The sequence below is a fragment of the Andrographis paniculata genome, unplaced genomic scaffold (genome assembly GCF_009805555.1).
Source record: "Andrographis paniculata isolate CXL003 unplaced genomic scaffold, ASM980555v1 Contig58END, whole genome shotgun sequence".
In the NCBI taxonomy this organism is placed as follows: Eukaryota; Viridiplantae; Streptophyta; class Magnoliopsida; order Lamiales; family Acanthaceae; genus Andrographis; species Andrographis paniculata.
In genome coordinates, this window is record NW_026137593.1 from 665,850 (window position 1) to 685,801 (window position 19,952).

A 19,952-nucleotide genomic window follows, 5' to 3' on the forward strand; every position below is an offset into this window, starting at 1 on the left:
TTCGGGTGCAACGTTCTCGTTCATATCTAAGCGTCTAGTTAGACGATTGGGTCTGAATTCATCAGTAGAAGTGGTAGTGGAAGTTTTACTTCCATCAGGAGAAGTGCTGGAATGCCGAGAGCTTTATATGCAGATTCCGGTTAGTATTGAAGGGGTTGATTTTGTTACTAACTTGTTGGGCATCAAGCTATCCGAGTTCGATGTAATATTGGGGATGGATTGGTTAGTGGCATATCAAGCTCAATTTGATTGTCGAAAAAGATCAATTTCGCTGGTTGGAGCGATGGGCGAACAGGTGAATTATGCAGGATCTGCCAGACAACCTTCTATGAAGGTAATTTCATCCCTATCATTTCAATCATTTATTCGTAAGGGGTTTCCAGTATATCTGTGTGAGGTAAGAGATTTGACGCAAGGGGAGCAGCGATTGCAAGATATTCCTGTAGTCCGAAATTTTCCTGATGTATTTCCTGATGACATTCCGGGTATGCCACCAGCTCGTGAGGTGGATTTTACTATTGATATTGTGCCGGGTGCTGAGCCAGTATCAAGGGCTCCATACCGGATGGCACCTTTAGAACTAGCTGAACTTAAATTGCAACTACAGGAATTGCTAGATAAGGGTTACATTCGGCCTAGTACATCGCCTTGGGGAGCTCCAGTTTTATTTGTGAAAAAGAAGGATGGAAGTTTGAGGTTATGTATTGACTACCGTGGACTGAACAAAGTCACGGTGAAGAACAAATATCCTCTTCCGAGGATTGATGATCTATTTGATCAACTGAGAGGTGCAACTATATTCTCAAAGATTGACTTGAGATCTGGATATCATCAGCTAAGGATTGCAGAGCATGACATTCCGAAGACAGCTTTTCGGACTAGATACGGGCATTATGAATTCACGGTTATGTCCTTTGGGTTGACTAACGCCCCGGCTGCGTTTATGGAGTTGATGAATAGAATTTTTCAACCATACCTCGATCAGTTTGTGGTGGTATTTATTGACGATATCTTGGTCTATTCCCCAGATAAAAAGACGCATGCAAAACATTTGCATGTAATATTAAACATATTGCGTGCAAGAAAGTTATATGCCAAGTTATCCAAATGCGAGTTTTGGTTGAAGGAGGTTGCTTTCTTGGGGCATGTTGTTTCTGGAAAGGGTATCTCAGTAGATCCTTCTAAAGTGGCGGCAATCTTGGATTGGCCAAGACCTACCAATCAATCAGAAGTAAGAAGCTTTTTGGGTTTGGCAGGATATTATCGGCGATTCGTTCTTGATTTTTCGAAGATTGCAAAACCATTAACTAATTTGCTGAAAAAGGATGCAAAGATTAACTGGGATCACGAGTGTGAGTCATCCTTTTTAGAATTGAAACATCGATTAACTTCAGCGCCAATTTTGGCTTTACCAGTGGAAGGTGAGGAGTTTGAAGTGTATAGTGATGCTTCGAAGCAGGGATTGGGATGTGTCTTAATGCAGAATCAAAGAGTTATTGCTTATGCATCACGACAACTAAAACCTCACGAAGAGAATTATCCGACACACGACTTGGAAATGGCAGCAGTGGTGTTTGCTTTGAAGATTTGGAGACACTATCTTTATGGAGCCCATTGCAGAATATTTACTGACCATCAAAGTTTGAAATATATCTTCACCCAAAAAGAATTGAATTTAAGACAAAGAAGATGGTTAGAATTGGTGAAGGATTATGATCTTGAAATTGTGTATCATGAAGGCAAAGCAAATGTTGTAGCCGATGCCTTAAGTCGAAAACCAAGGCATAACTTGGGCTTCATGTCGGTTGCTGATGAACTGTGCCAAGATTTAGCGCGGATGGAAATTGAGGTACTTGGACGGGGTATGACTCGGGGATATTTGCAAATGATACAAGTTGAGCCTGAAATTTATGATCGCATTAGAGCGGCTCAAATGGAAGATAATAAAATGGTTGAGCTTGCAGTGAAAGTTCAGTACGGTCAGACTCAAAATTTTAATATTGCTCCAGATGGGAGTCTTCGATTTCACGGGAGGTGGTGTATCCCAAAGGATCGAAATGATTTGAAAGAGCAGATTATGAGTGAGGCTCATAATACACCATACTCAGTGCATCCGGGGGGAAATAAAATGTATCATGACCTACGTCAACATTTTTGGTGGAAGGGCATGAAGAAGGATGTAGCCAAATTTGTTGCACGATGTTTAAATTGTCAAAAGGTAAAAGCAGAACATCATAGACCAATGGGGTTGCTACAACCTTTAGAAGTTCCACTCTGGAAATGGGATTCTATCGCAATGGATTTTGTAACAGGACTTCCAAGGTCAAAGTCGGGAACAGATGCAATTTGGGTAATTATAGACAGATTGACCAAGTCAGCAGTGTTCATTCCAGTACGTATGACTTGGAGTATGCAGAAATTGGCCAAATTATATGTTCATTATGTGGTTAAACGACACGGTATTCCTGAGGTGATCATATCAGATCGTGATCCACGTTTTCAATCTCGATTTTGGCAAAAATTGCAGGAAGCCTTTGGTACTCAGTTGCATATGAGTACTGCATTCCATCCTATGACTGATGGTCAGTCAGAAAGAACTATCCGTATTCTGGAAGATATGCTAAGAGCTTGTGCTATGGAATTTCAAGGGAGTTGGGAAGACCACTTGGATTTAGTGGAATTTTCATATAATAATAGCCATCAAGCAAGTATCGGAATGGCTCCTTTTGAAGCTCTTTATGGTCGAAAATGCAGAACTCCTTTGAGTTGGGACGATATGAGTGATCGACTGATACTGGGTCCGGAAATGATTGAGGAATCGAAAAATAAGATTCGAATTATCAGAGAAAAGATGAAGGCAGCTCAAGATCGTCAAAAGAGTTATGCCGATAGAGCCCGACGTGAGGGTCAATTTCAAAGTGGAGATTTTGTCTTATTGAAAGTATCCCCAATGAAAGGTATTAGAAGGTTTGGGATTAAAGGAAAATTGAGTCCGCGTTATGTTGGACCTTATGAAATTGTCGATCGAGTTGGTGATTGGGCCTATCGGTTGGCACTTCCAAATTCTATGGAGCGTATCCATAATGTGTTTCATATATCTCAGCTTCGTAGGTATGTTGCAGATCCTTCTCATATTTTATCTCCAGATGAGATAGAGCTGAATGAAGATCTTTCGTATGAAGAAAAGCCTCTGTGGATCATGGACACAAAGGTCCGAACCATGAGGAATCGAGATATTCGTATGGTGAAAGTAATGTGGTCCAGACATGGAGCGGAAGAGGCCACGTGGGAAGTAGAACAAGAAATGTTCAAAGCATACCCACAATTGTTTAATTAAGTTGCCTTGTTATGTGTTTGAGTTTAGATTTCGGGGACGAAATCTTTTTAAGGGGGAGTGGATTGTAATGCCCCGATTTCGGAATGTATAAAATAATATTATTATAGCAAATAAATATTTGACAATAGTAATGGAATCAAGAAACTAATATTTTGGGATAAATTATATTCCAATTTTGTATATTAGTTATAATTAAATAGACTGTTAAATGGATAAATATCGATAAAATTAAAAATAAATATAAATATAAATATAATATATAATATATAATATAATATATATATAATAATAATATAGTAGATGATGATAAGAACCTTATCATCATCGTTAATAACAATAATAATATAATAATAATATATAATGTTTAATAATAATAATAATATATTACGTTTAATAATAATAATAATATATATATATATATATAATATGAAAAGAAAGAAAGAATCCAACGCAGCAGCAGCAACGAACCAAAGGAGGAGAAGGAAGGGAGGAAGAAGAAGGAGAAAGAAAGAAAAAAAAAAGAAAGAAAAAGATTTAGCCGTCCGATTCCAATTCCGACTTGGGTATGGTATTCCTTGCTATTCGTAGAGTCCGATTATAAATTTTAATACGAATTTTGATATTGGAGTATTAAATTAGAAATTCTTCAAAAATTCAAAATTGGCTATTTAGCTATTTAATCGATGAATTTCTTTAGCTAATAGCCTATTCGTAGCGCCGACATTATATTTTGAGAATTTCGTACCAATCCAAGTCGAATAAAAAACGGCAGTATATCGCACCTGCCTGCTTGTTCATACCTTTGCGTATTTTTATTTAATAATCGGGCAATATAAATATTATGAGGTAGAAGGATTTTATAGCTAGAATATCATATTCTACTAAATATAAAAGTTTGGAGCCCGACGAGTTAATTATAGAAATTAGCTTTTGAATAAGCAGGTAGCTCCTGAGAATAAGCATAAAGCTCATCTGATTTGAGTAAATAATGGGACAGGTGTACGTTGGAGGAGATTTGGGTGAAGTTATAAAATCCAGAAAGTATCGGTAGGAGGTAAGCAGTAGGGAATTAAATCTAATTTTAAGAAATTAGGTATTTATGTTGCATGTGATTCTGATTCTGATATTGATATGATATTATGTGGAATCATTTGGTCAGTGCATCTATATATGTATATATGTGTGTGTATATGCATGTGTGAAACTTCGTTTTACGATATTTGATATACGTATTTGATCGTGTTGGTGAATTTATAAAAAGGAGGATAGGTGGGCCGTCTCACCAGCCCTTTTCATTAAATTCACTTATTGACATGCTGCACACATTGCACGATTTATCGGATATGTTTTATGGATCTATCGTTTAGTCGCCGTGTGCGGTAGTGCTAGGCGAGGGCATCATCTGGGGTTAGGATATTCGACCCCGATGTACCGTAACACTTTGGCGATAGTGGACGATAGTAGTCGGACAACTGGGTGACTTAGTCGCACGGTCATTCAGGGATTAGACCCATTGCAGTTGAGACGTATTTGGTCTAATCATTCGGGTTCGGTGTTGTTCCACTCATTGGAGTAGCTACTAGTGAGGTCTACCGGTAGTTTAGGATCAGATGCCAAACTCCAAACGCGATCCCGTTAGGGCGTGCGAGGAGGAGTAGAGTTCCGGGTTTCCTTCGGGTGATTCCAGGTTGCACGGATTCTACTACGTTACACGGGGTAGGGCTAGACAGGAGGGTCCTATCTTCGCTATCACAGACTATGGGGTGTCTTGTGGTTAATGGCGACAACGTTCGACTATCCATGTATTGATTGCGGGAGTCGTATGGTGGGTATATGGGAGTGACCGGGTGACCGTTATATTATTATGGGTTTACCAGGTCCTTCCTTGAGCCGAGGATTTTCCGGCTATTTATTGATGATAGTCTAGTGAGCTGTTATTATGGAGCCGAGGTTATTCCGGCTGCTCACTTTGACATATGTATATGGGTATATGTGCATGAGTTGTCGATTTTGACATTATTGTTACATTATTTCAGTATGGGCATGGCATGGCATTTATTTTGCAAATGACGGAAATTAAACTCTATTTTCGGGCATGACATGGCATATTTTATGTTAGTTCTTAAAATGGATTTAATTCTAGACTGCTTTTAAGAAAAATATTTGATTCAGGTACGCATGGCACCTCCGGGACAGGGGACGTCTCGGGAGATAGAAAGACGGGCTGAATGAGTGAACTGCATCTGATGTATTATATGTAAATTCTAACTAGAAAAACCTCCCGTTTTGGGAGTATGTTTTTGTAAATATTTATAAACTTGTTTTTTTGGGAATAATAAAATGCTTATATAATTAATTTTAGCCTTAACACTGTGTTGTGGGGCCCGAAGTAGGAGGTGACGACCTCATGATGCAGTGTGGCGGTAGCATTTCCAGTATGAGCCAACTGGGGGTGTTACAAGTTGGTATCAGAGCCTAGGTTTGATAGATTTTGGCTCTTTGAATTAAAAAGGTTTTGAAAATAATAATGATATTGAATTGGTTTGGTGAGGTTTGGGTTTTGCGGGTGCATTCATGTTAATGTGATCTATCTTTTATTGTTATGCTTGGTTTAGCTGTGTGCTGAATTGATATTGAATCAGGAAAAATTGGGGGCAGTATGTCGAATTCTCGATGTGGTGGTGTACGTAGGGCTATTCAAGTCACCTCCTACTTCGGGCCCCACAACACAGTGTTAAGGCTAAAATTAATTATATAAGCATTTTATTATTCCCAAAAAAACAAGTTTATAAATATTTACAAAAACATACTCCCAAAACGGGAGGTTTTTCTAGTTAGAATTTACATATAATACATCAGATGCAGTTCACTCATTCAGCCCGTCTTTCTATCTCCCGAGACGTCCCCTGTCCCGGAGGTGCCATGCGTACCTGAATCAAATATTTTTCTTAAAGCAGTCTAGAATTAAATCCATTTTAAGAACTAACATAAAATATGCCATGTCATGCCCGAAAATAGAGTTTAATTTCCGTCATTTGCAAAATAAATGCCATGCCATGCCCATACTGAAATAATGTAACAATAATGTCAAAATCGACAACTCATGCACATATACCCATATACATATGTCAAAGTGAGCAGCCGGAATAACCTCGGCTCCATAATAACAGCTCACTAGACTATCATCAATAAATAGCCGGAAAATCCTCGGCTCAAGGAAGGACCTGGTAAACCCATAATAATATAACGGTCACCCGGTCACTCCCATATACCCACCATACGACTCCCGCAATCAATACATGGATAGTCGAACGTTGTCGCCATTAACCACAAGACACCCCATAGTCTGTGATAGCGAAGATAGGACCCTCCTGTCTAGCCCTACCCCGTGTAACGTAGTAGAATCCGTGCAACCTGGAATCACCCGAAGGAAACCCGGAACTCTACTCCTCCTCGCACGCCCTAACGGGATCGCGTTTGGAGTTTGGCATCTGATCCTAAACTACCGGTAGACCTCACTAGTAGCTACTCCAATGAGTGGAACAACACCGAACCCGAATGATTAGACCAAATACGTCTCAACTGCAATGGGTCTAATCCCTGAATGACCGTGCGACTAAGTCACCCAGTTGTCCGACTACTATCGTCCACTATCGCCAAAGTGTTACGGTACATCGGGGTCGAATATCCTAACCCCAGATGATGCCCTCGCCTAGCACTACCGCACACGGCGACTAAACGATAGATCCATAAAACATATCCGATAAATCGTGCAATGTGTGCAGCATGTCAATAAGTGAATTTAATGAAAAGGGCTGGTGAGACGGCCCACCTATCCTCCTTTTTATAAATTCACCAACACGATCAAATACGTATATCAAATATCGTAAAACGAAGTTTCACACATGCATATACACACACATATATACATATATAGATGCACTGACCAAATGATTCCACATAATATCATATCAATATCAGAATCAGAATCACATGCAACATAAATACCTAATTTCTTAAAATTAGATTTAATTCCCTACTGCTTACCTCCTACCGATACTTTCTGGATTTTATAACTTCACCCAAATCTCCTCCAACGTACACCTGTCCCATTATTTACTCAAATCAGATGAGCTTTATGCTTATTCTCAGGAGCTACCTGCTTATTCAAAAGCTAATTTCTATAATTAACTCGTCGGGCTCCAAACTTTTATATTTAGTAGAATATGATATTCTAGCTATAAAATCCTTCTACCTCATAATATTTATATTGCCCGATTATTAAATAAAAATACGCAAAGGTATGAACAAGCAGGCAGGTGCGATATACTGCCGTTTTTTATTCGACTTGGATTGGTACGAAATTCTCAAAATATAATGTCGGCGCTACGAATAGGCTATTAGCTAAAGAAATTCATCGATTAAATAGCTAAATAGCCAATTTTGAATTTTTGAAGAATTTCTAATTTAATACTCCAATATCAAAATTCGTATTAAAATTTATAATCGGACTCTACGAATAGCAAGGAATACCATACCCAAGTCGGAATTGGAATCGGACGGCTAAATCTTTTTCTTTCTTTTTTTTTCTTTCTTTCTCCTTCTTCTTCCTCCCTTCCTTCTCCTCCTTTGGTTCGTTGCTGCTGCTGCGTTGGATTCTTTCTTTCTTTTCATATTATATATATATATATTATATTATTATTATTATTAAACGTAATATATTATTATTATTATTAAACATTATATATTATTATTATATATTATTGTTATTAACGATGATGATAAGGTTCTTATCATCATCTACTATATTATTATTATATATATATTATATTATATATTATATATTATATTTATATTTATATTTATTTTTAATTTTATCGATATTTATCCATTTAACAGTCTATTTAATTATAACTAATATACAAAATTGGAATATAATTTATCCCAAAATATTAGTTTCTTGATTCCATTACTATTGTCAAATATTTATTTGCTATAATAATATTATTTTATACATTCCGAAATCGGGGCATTACAATCCACTCCCCCTTAAAAAGATTTCGTCCCCGAAATCTAAACTCAAACACATAACAAGGCAACTTAATTAAACAATTGTGGGTATGCTTTGAACATTTCTTGTTCTACTTCCCACGTGGCCTCTTCCGCTCCATGTCTGGACCACATTACTTTCACCATACGAATATCTCGATTCCTCATGGTTCGGACCTTTGTGTCCATGATCCACAGAGGCTTTTCTTCATACGAAAGATCTTCATTCAGCTCTATCTCATCTGGAGATAAAATATGAGAAGGATCTGCAACATACCTACGAAGCTGAGATATATGAAACACATTATGGATACGCTCCATAGAATTTGGAAGTGCCAACCGATAGGCCCAATCACCAACTCGATCGACAATTTCATAAGGTCCAACATAACGCGGACTCAATTTTCCTTTAATCCCAAACCTTCTAATACCTTTCATTGGGGATACTTTCAATAAGACAAAATCTCCACTTTGAAATTGACCCTCACGTCGGGCTCTATCGGCATAACTCTTTTGACGATCTTGAGCTGCCTTCATCTTTTCTCTGATAATTCGAATCTTATTTTTCGATTCCTCAATCATTTCCGGACCCAGTATCAGTCGATCACTCATATCGTCCCAACTCAAAGGAGTTCTGCATTTTCGACCATAAAGAGCTTCAAAAGGAGCCATTCCGATACTTGCTTGATGGCTATTATTATATGAAAATTCCACTAAATCCAAGTGGTCTTCCCAACTCCCTTGAAATTCCATAGCACAAGCTCTTAGCATATCTTCCAGAATACGGATAGTTCTTTCTGACTGACCATCAGTCATAGGATGGAATGCAGTACTCATATGCAACTGAGTACCAAAGGCTTCCTGCAATTTTTGCCAAAATCGAGATTGAAAACGTGGATCACGATCTGATATGATCACCTCAGGAATACCGTGTCGTTTAACCACATAATGAACATATAATTTGGCCAATTTCTGCATACTCCAAGTCATACGTACTGGAATGAACACTGCTGACTTGGTCAATCTGTCTATAATTACCCAAATTGCATCTGTTCCCGACTTTGACCTTGGAAGTCCTGTTACAAAATCCATTGCGATAGAATCCCATTTCCAGAGTGGAACTTCTAAAGGTTGTAGCAACCCCATTGGTCTATGATGTTCTGCTTTTACCTTTTGACAATTTAAACATCGTGCAACAAATTTGGCTACATCCTTCTTCATGCCCTTCCACCAAAAATGTTGACGTAGGTCATGATACATTTTATTTCCCCCCGGATGCACTGAGTATGGTGTATTATGAGCCTCACTCATAATCTGCTCTTTCAAATCATTTCGATCCTTTGGGATACACCACCTCCCGTGAAATCGAAGACTCCCATCTGGAGCAATATTAAAATTTTGAGTCTGACCGTACTGAACTTTCACTGCAAGCTCAACCATTTTATTATCTTCCATTTGAGCCGCTCTAATGCGATCATAAATTTCAGGCTCAACTTGTATCATTTGCAAATATCCCCGAGTCATACCCCGTCCAAGTACCTCAATTTCCATCCGCGCTAAATCTTGGCACAGTTCATCAGCAACCGACATGAAGCCCAAGTTATGCCTTGGTTTTCGACTTAAGGCATCGGCTACAACATTTGCTTTGCCTTCATGATACACAATTTCAAGATCATAATCCTTCACCAATTCTAACCATCTTCTTTGTCTTAAATTCAATTCTTTTTGGGTGAAGATATATTTCAAACTTTGATGGTCAGTAAATATTCTGCAATGGGCTCCATAAAGATAGTGTCTCCAAATCTTCAAAGCAAACACCACTGCTGCCATTTCCAAGTCGTGTGTCGGATAATTCTCTTCGTGAGGTTTTAGTTGTCGTGATGCATAAGCAATAACTCTTTGATTCTGCATTAAGACACATCCCAATCCCTGCTTCGAAGCATCACTATACACTTCAAACTCCTCACCTTCCACTGGTAAAGCCAAAATTGGCGCTGAAGTTAATCGATGTTTCAATTCTAAAAAGGATGACTCACACTCGTGATCCCAGTTAATCTTTGCATCCTTTTTCAGCAAATTAGTTAATGGTTTTGCAATCTTCGAAAAATCAAGAACGAATCGCCGATAATATCCTGCCAAACCCAAAAAGCTTCTTACTTCTGATTGATTGGTAGGTCTTGGCCAATCCAAGATTGCCGCCACTTTAGAAGGATCTACTGAGATACCCTTTCCAGAAACAACATGCCCCAAGAAAGCAACCTCCTTCAACCAAAACTCGCATTTGGATAACTTGGCATATAACTTTCTTGCACGCAATATGTTTAATATTACATGCAAATGTTTTGCATGCGTCTTTTTATCTGGGGAATAGACCAAGATATCGTCAATAAATACCACCACAAACTGATCGAGGTATGGTTGAAAAATTCTATTCATCAACTCCATAAACGCAGCCGGGGCGTTAGTCAACCCAAAGGACATAACCGTGAATTCATAATGCCCGTATCTAGTCCGAAAAGCTGTCTTCGGAATGTCATGCTCTGCAATCCTTAGCTGATGATATCCAGATCTCAAGTCAATCTTTGAGAATATAGTTGCACCTCTCAGTTGATCAAATAGATCATCAATCCTCGGAAGAGGATATTTGTTCTTCACCGTGACTTTGTTCAGTCCACGGTAGTCAATACATAACCTCAAACTTCCATCCTTCTTTTTCACAAATAAAACTGGAGCTCCCCAAGGCGATGTACTAGGCCGAATGTAACCCTTATCTAGCAATTCCTGTAGTTGCAATTTAAGTTCAGCTAGTTCTAAAGGTGCCATCCGGTATGGAGCCCTTGATACTGGCTCAGCACCCGGCACAATATCAATAGTAAAATCCACCTCACGAGCTGGTGGCATACCCGGAATGTCATCAGGAAATACATCAGGAAAATTTCGGACTACAGGAATATCTTGCAATCGCTGCTCCCCTTGCGTCAAATCTCTTACCTCACACAGATATACTGGAAACCCCTTACGAATAAATGATTGAAATGATAGGGATGAAATTACCTTCATAGAAGGTTGTCTGGCAGATCCTGCATAATTCACCTGTTCGCCCATCGCTCCAACCAGCGAAATTGATCTTTTTCGACAATCAAATTGAGCTTGATATGCCACTAACCAATCCATCCCCAATATTACATCGAACTCGGATAGCTTGATGCCCAACAAGTTAGTAACAAAATCAACCCCTTCAATACTAACCGGAATCTGCATATAAAGCTCTCGGCATTCCAGCACTTCTCCTGATGGAAGTAAAACTTCCACTACCACTTCTACTGATGAATTCAGACCCAATCGTCTAACTAGACGCTTAGATATGAACGAGAACGTTGCACCCGAATCGAATAACACAAGAGCAGGAAAACCGCAAACCAGAAATCTACCCGTTAAAACCTCACCTGGATGATAATCAGCTTCTGCTTGGGTAAGAACATTTATTCGTCCACGCTGGTCAGGTCCTCTGCCTGGCTGCCTAGATGACGAACGTGACTGACTTCGTCCCCCTCGCCAAGATGATCCTAATCCTCTCCCTTGTGACTGCGAAGACGGCGGCTGCCATGGCCTAAACCTCGGTTCTGGAAACTCCCTTGCAGTTACCACACTTGGACATAACCTGGCAATGTGACCACTACCACCACATTTAAAACATGTCAATGGAACTTTATCACAACGAGTACCTGGGTGGCTTGTTCCACAACGCCGACAAACAGCCCCCGATTGCTGAGACCTCTCCTGACTCGGTTCATTAATCGAAATCCCCTTATACGATGGCCCAGACCTGAACATTTGCCACCATTTCTTTTTACCCTTGGGCTCATCCTCCACTTTAGCTTTTCCCTTATCTCGAACCTGATGTTGATAACCTATTTCCTTCTCACTCTCCTTTTGTCTGACTTCCTGCTTCTGATAAAATCGGGCAGCACGCTCGTAAGCCTCATACAATGAACTGATATCCAACACCGCTAAAGCTTCTTGAATTCTGTGTTGCAACCCGTCTACAAAATGGTCAATTCTGTCTCGCTCACAGGAAAAGTAGTCAGGAACATACATCTCCAACTCATTAAACTTCACAAAATAATCCTCAACTGACATCGAGCCCTGCTTTAAGTCCAGCAATTCTTGCTTCTTCGCTTTTCGAATATGCGACGGTATAAACCTAGCCTTTAACTTTGCTTTAAATTCATCCCAAGTCATATCCACTTGGTCTCCACCTGCAGCTTCTTCACCTAACCACCACCGATTTGCTCGGCCTTCCAAGAAATAGGCTCCAATATTAACTCGTTGATCTGGCGGAACCTGAACAACACGAAATATCTTTTCCATCTTTTCAACCCAAAACTCAAGGACTCCTGGCTCCACTGAACCAGAATATGTGGGTGGGTTATGCCGCATCACAGCATCAATGAAACTCCTCTGTTGAGGCATCATCGCGGCCATAAACTGCCGAAAGAAATCCTGACTAGGTGCCTCTGTTGGTACATGCGCTGGCACAGGATACTGTGACTCATCAGACGAAGGATCAAACTCTGGGCCTTGAATAGCCCTACGTACACCACCACCTCGAGAATTCGACATACTGCCCCCAATTTTTCCTGATTCAATATCAATTCAGCACACAGCTAAACCAAGCATAACAATAAAAGATAGATCACATTAACATGAATGCACCCGCAAAACCCAAACCTCACCAAACCAATTCAATATCATTATTATTTTCAAAACCTTTTTAATTCAAAGAGCCAAAATCTATCAAACCTAGGCTCTGATACCAACTTGTAACACCCCCAGTTGGCTCATACTGGAAATGCTACCGCCACACTGCATCATGAGGTCGTCACCTCCTACTTCGGGCCCCACAACACAGTGTTAAGGCTAAAATTAATTATATAAGCATTTTATTATTCCCAAAAAAACAAGTTTATAAATATTTACAAAAACATACTCCCAAAACGGGAGGTTTTTCTAGTTAGAATTTACATATAATACATCAGATGCAGTTCACTCATTCAGCCCGTCTTTCTATCTCCCGAGACGTCCCCTGTCCCGGAGGTGCCATGCGTACCTGAATCAAATATTTTTCTTAAAAGCAGTCTAGAATTAAATCCATTTTAAGAACTAACATAAAATATGCCATGTCATGCCCGAAAATAGAGTTTAATTTCCGTCATTTGCAAAATAAATGCCATGCCATGCCCATACTGAAATAATGTAACAATAATGTCAAAATCGACAACTCATGCACATATACCCATATACATATGTCAAAGTGAGCAGCCGGAATAACCTCGGCTCCATAATAACAGCTCACTAGACTATCATCAATAAATAGCCGGAAAATCCTCGGCTCAAGGAAGGACCTGGTAAACCCATAATAATATAACGGTCACCCGGTCACTCCCATATACCCACCATACGACTCCCGCAATCAATACATGGATAGTCGAACGTTGTCGCCATTAACCACAAGACACCCCATAGTCTGTGATAGCGAAGATAGGACCCTCCTGTCTAGCCCTACCCCGTGTAACGTAGTAGAATCCGTGCAACCTGGAATCACCCGAAGGAAACCCGGAACTCTACTCCTCCTCGCACGCCCTAACGGGATCGCGTTTGGAGTTTGGCATCTGATCCTAAACTACCGGTAGACCTCACTAGTAGCTACTCCAATGAGTGGAACAACACCGAACCCGAATGATTAGACCAAATACGTCTCAACTGCAATGGGTCTAATCCCTGAATGACCGTGCGACTAAGTCACCCAGTTGTCCGACTACTATCGTCCACTATCGCCAAAGTGTTACGGTACATCGGGGTCGAATATCCTAACCCCAGATGATGCCCTCGCCTAGCACTACCGCACACGGCGACTAAACGATAGATCCATAAAACATATCCGATAAATCGTGCAATGTGTGCAGCATGTCAATAAGTGAATTTAATGAAAAGGGCTGGTGAGACGGCCCACCTATCCTCCTTTTTATAAATTCACCAACACGATCAAATACGTATATCAAATATCGTAAAACGAAGTTTCACACATGCATATACACACACATATATACATATATAGATGCACTGACCAAATGATTCCACATAATATCATATCAATATCAGAATCAGAATCACATGCAACATAAATACCTAATTTCTTAAAATTAGATTTAATTCCCTACTGCTTACCTCCTACCGATACTTTCTGGATTTTATAACTTCACCCAAATCTCCTCCAACGTACACCTGTCCCATTATTTACTCAAATCAGATGAGCTTTATGCTTATTCTCAGGAGCTACCTGCTTATTCAAAAGCTAATTTCTATAATTAACTCGTCGGGCTCCAAACTTTTATATTTAGTAGAATATGATATTCTAGCTATAAAATCCTTCTACCTCATAATATTTATATTGCCCGATTATTAAATAAAAATACGCAAAGGTATGAACAAGCAGGCAGGTGCGATATACTGCCGTTTTTTATTCGACTTGGATTGGTACGAAATTCTCAAAATATAATGTCGGCGCTACGAATAGGCTATTAGCTAAAGAAATTCATCGATTAAATAGCTAAATAGCCAATTTTGAATTTTTGAAGAATTTCTAATTTAATACTCCAATATCAAAATTCGTATTAAAATTTATAATCGGACTCTACGAATAGCAAGGAATACCATACCCAAGTCGGAATTGGAATCGGACGGCTAAATCTTTTTCTTTCTTTTTTTTTTTCTTTCTTTCTCCTTCTTCTTCCTCCCTTCCTTCTCCTCCTTTGGTTCGTTGCTGCTGCTGCGTTGGATTCTTTCTTTCTTTTCATATTATATATATATATATATATATTATTATTATTATTAAACGTAATATATTATTATTATTATTAAACATTATATATTATTATTATATTATTATTGTTATTAACGATGATGATAAGGTTCTTATCATCATCTACTATATTATTATTATATATATATATATTATATATTATATATTATATTTATATTTATATTTATTTTTAATTTTATCGATATTTATCCATTTAACAGTCTATTTAATTATAACTAATATACAAAATTGGAATATAATTTATCCCAAAATATTAGTTTCTTGATTCCATTACTATTGTCAAATATTTATTTGCTATAATAATATTATTTTATACATTCCGAAATCGGGGCATTACTGACCCGACATGACAACCCGACACGAAATAATTGGATTTGGGTCAAATATTTCAACCCAATTATGTATAAGGGTTGACACGAACCCGAAACGATAATAAATGGGTCGGGTTATGGTTGAGGCTCTCAATTCGAACCCAACACGACAACCCGATTATGATATATTAATAGTGATTAATATATTTATTATATATGTAAAATAATAGTAATTTAATAATTTACTCATATATTAATTTAAACTAAGCTCAATTTTAAATAATTGAACCTAATTTACACATTACGTTCGAACCAATAAAAACTAACATAACACGACGACACAACAAAAAATAATGTAATTTGAATCAAGAATTTTGACTTAATTATGTATATGAGTCAACACGAATTAACACGAACCCGATACGATAATAAATAAATCGGGTTAGAGTTAAATATTTTAACCCATTTAAAGTATTTAACCTGACACAAATAGATCAATTGTCAGCTCTACCTAAGACCATCCGCAATGGGCGCATCTTCACAGTAGAGATGCGCCACATCACATTTTTTACAAAAAAAGAAAAAATAGGAAAAGAGGAAATATTAACTTTCACGGTGCTCTGTGTTCGATTAATTTGGGACACATGTCACAATGTGTGATATATATATTATATGTATATAAAGTAGTTTTTGTAATATATATTAAATTTATTATTATATTTAAATTTTGTAATATTCTTATAATTCATGAAATTTTATATTTTATAAAATAATACCAATATCGATTATATTAATTTTAATTTTAAAATAGAAGAGAGTATGTCCGCTGACGTGACAGAGAGAGAAAGGGATGTAGAGAATAAAAAGTGTTGGGGTATCTCTATTGGAATGGTCTAAGCTTCATTTTCTTCACAGTTGTCCTCACTGACAGACGTTCATCACACGCTGCAAAATTTGAATAAAATAAACCTACTTTTGCAATAAAAATAACGTAGTATAGATGAAGTAAGGTCGTCTCCTCAGGAAATTACACTACAAAAAAATAGTATATTTGTAACGGAATTCCATCACTAAAGATCACGTAGAGCTAACGTAATTCCATCATTAATTCCGTCTCTAATATCATTAGTAACGAAAAAAATGAATTTAAAGACGAAAAAATTTCGTTACAAAAATGATATTTTCTTGTAGTGTTAAAAAGGTTTTATTTTCGATTGTTTAATTTATAAATATACAAAAGGGGGGATTTTGGAAGTAGGAAATAAAAATAAAATAACAAATTAAAAACTCTACGACTAAAAGATAAATTCAATAAAAATAAGTTTCCAGTCTATGAATGAAATTGACAACTTGAGAACTGGATTTGATCATCGATAAATATTTAATTTTATTGGTTTCTAAATAAATTTGTTATAGTTACCGACACGCGCCTAACAACCAACTCTTCCTTAATTTCTCGACAGTCTAGGTACGCCCGTCAACTGCTTCCATAGTTAGACTAGAACCCTAGTGACACCACAAAGAATTTACTAGCCTAACCGCCTTGCGAACTAGAAGAGCCTAATTCAATTTAACAATTACCTATTCGAAATTGTTTAAAATTGATTATGTGATTTCCTAATGGTCTCTGCCACTAGTTGCTACTTGAACCAAATTAAATGCAATTACAGACGCCTAATTTAATTTAGCAATTAATCCTTAATCCAATTGAAATACCTGGCCACAATACCCAACCAAATAAAAGATTATAACTCAAAGAAATCATAAACCCCAGAAATATTTAGGAACCAAAGAAATATCATAAATAAAAACAAGTCTTATCTCTCAAATCCATACCAAATTGTTTTTCACTTATAAACTAGAAAAGTAAACTACTCGCTAATCATAGGAGGAAGAACAAAGGAAGAAAAGATAAACATCGCCTGATAATGATGTTGGTAGGGGTAGAACTCGAAATCTTCTTGGAAGAATCTTTCTCCTTCTTGCCCTTGCACGGTTTCTCCTTGGGACTGTTCTGCACGGTGTTCTCCTCGGCAAGTGGCATAAGTGGCGCCTCCCCCTTATTTCTTTCTTTTATATTTGCCCTAATTTTATAAAAATTGGGCTTTGGACCTTTTTGTTCTTTTTTCCCACTAATTCTATCAATTTTATTATCTTTCTCCTGCAAATCAGAAATAAATAATATATACCCAAATCAGGTAGAATCTAATCAAAATAAACCAAATATCGCAAATAATATAAATATTTAACACATGCGATTTATGTCTATCAAATCTGCCCACACCTAGATCACGCTTGCCCTCAAGCATAAATTCGAAACAAGCCAAAAGAAATCTAACTCAACCAAAACAATCGGAAATTCAACATATCAAGCCAAGTCAACCTCGCAGGATAAAGTGTATGCACACATGCTCTCTAAAAGAAATAAGAGTGTATAATCAGCTAACACTCAAGTAGTGCGACAAAAGATTATCCCATAGGCTTGAATGAAAATCGAATCTTCATTGCTTAAGATACTCGAATCTAACATCAAGAATCAAAAGGACTTTTTATAAAGATTGTAACGGGGCTGATGGTTAAGGGTAGAAAAAAAGATATGCGAAGGCTAAAATATGTCAGAAAAGAACACAACAAGAACACGATGCTAGCACGTGAAAAATAGTTCGGCATAAACAATGAAACCTTTACTTTATTCACTACCCAAAAACTTCAATAACATAATTATATCAATAATACTTAATCAAGATGATTTTTTTTTATTTTTTTGGGGGGCCTTTTTTCTGTTTTCTTTTCTTTTCTTTTTAGCTTTTTTTTAAACATATATATATATATATATACGCCGCCTTTCACTATCCATTCTCATTGAAGCAAGCACTTCTAAATGTTATTTATTTATATTCAAAACTTCATTTCTAACTGGTGCCGAACAAATAAGGTGCATCACAACGTGAAATTAAGGTAATTCTTTCTGACATGGAGTTCAAATTGGAGAAGACTTAATATCAAAGGAAGGGTATGCGACTAAAAAACGGTTTAATATAGAAGAAAATTAGGCTAAAAAGTCTCAAAGGGGCTAACTAGGGAAAATATATTGTGCTGGGTGATAAAGAAAGGCTCAATGGGTTACCTAATGCCCTTATCATTTTCAAAATGCAAGACTCAATTGTTGCAAGTTCAACATGCATAATCACTCAAGTTCTAGGTCATCTAATTGAGCATTACACATCACACAAGAAAGAATTTCCAAAAGCTTGATAAAATGTAGTTTCTAATGTAAGCTTTTTGGAATATATACTCGAATTCTCACAAGGTTCAAATGTCAACCTAACTCAACATATTTCAAATCCAATGTCATCAATCATGTCAAAATAACCTATCACTCAAACCACCTTTTGACTGACTTCAGACAAATCTCAAAAATATGCGAAAGGACAGCAAATCAGGCATCAAAAGTAGCACAAAATAAAAAATTTGCCCAAAAAATTTGCATTACTCTCCTCTCTCCCTACACCTAAAGCAAACATTGTCTTCAATGTAAAAAAAAAGTAAAATAAGAGAGGAACTTCCCTATAATCCATAGGATTGGTGCGTGCGACTGCATGTTTTTTGCTTTGGATTCCAAACTTTCTCAATTTGATTGTGCGTCTCTTTTCCAATACCAAAATCGATGGCTCGCCGAGGACGGATAAGCTGAGAAGGGAGGAAGAAGAAGAAAGACAACGGCCATTTTTTTTATTTTTTTTTCAAAATTCTCCAAGAAATTTCATACAAAAATTAAAGAATCCAAATTAAATAGGCAATGTTTAAAAATAAAACAAAAACTAAAGAGAATAAAAGAAATAAAGCTAGAAAACTTGGGTTGCCTCCTAAGAAGCGCCTTTCTTTAACGTTTTTTGCGAGACGCAGTTAGCATGTTAGCCATTAGGTAGCACTACTTCAGACCGTCTCACCCACTTCAATTTTTGTCTTTTACTTCCATGTTTAAAATGATGATTACTGACAAAAGATTTCTCTGAAAGATTCACATCATCATTTAAGTTAATAGGCTTTAACTAATTCGGACGCGGCTTCGATTTTATATCCAGGATAGATTTCTCATTCAATCCCAAGACTCCGTGCATACTTTTGTCAATAACATTCACACTGCACAACACATTTGATTTTTCAAAGTATTTTATAAAATAAAAAATATTAAATTGTACTTTCTCACCATCAAATTCCATGGAAAGTGTACCTTGTTTCACATCAATTTTAGTTTGTGCGGTGCACATAAATGGTCTACCTAGTAAAATCGGTGCAGGATTTGGAGAATTATCGTCATGCATGTCAAGCACATAAAAATCAACCGAAAAAAATTAATTCGTTAACTTGC

At 37.3% G+C, this 19,952-nt stretch overlaps 2 long non-coding RNA genes across 2 annotated transcripts; one reads left to right on the top strand and one right to left on the bottom strand.

Annotated features, from left to right (window-relative positions):
* Positions 1–3,778: 3,778 nt before the first annotated feature.
* Positions 3,779–5,555, top strand: LOC127257599 (uncharacterized). The gene is made up of 2 exons (XR_007840029.1): positions 3,779–4,391; positions 5,510–5,555. It is a non-coding gene; the product is annotated as an uncharacterized LOC127257599 (long non-coding RNA).
* A 666-nt stretch (positions 5,556–6,221) lies between these two features.
* On the bottom strand, positions 6,222–7,996 carry LOC127257600 (uncharacterized). The gene is made up of 2 exons (XR_007840030.1): positions 7,385–7,996; positions 6,222–6,267 (listed from the first exon to the last, which is right to left on the bottom strand). It is a non-coding gene; the product is annotated as an uncharacterized LOC127257600 (long non-coding RNA).
* Between the last annotated feature and the right edge of the window lie 11,956 nt (positions 7,997–19,952).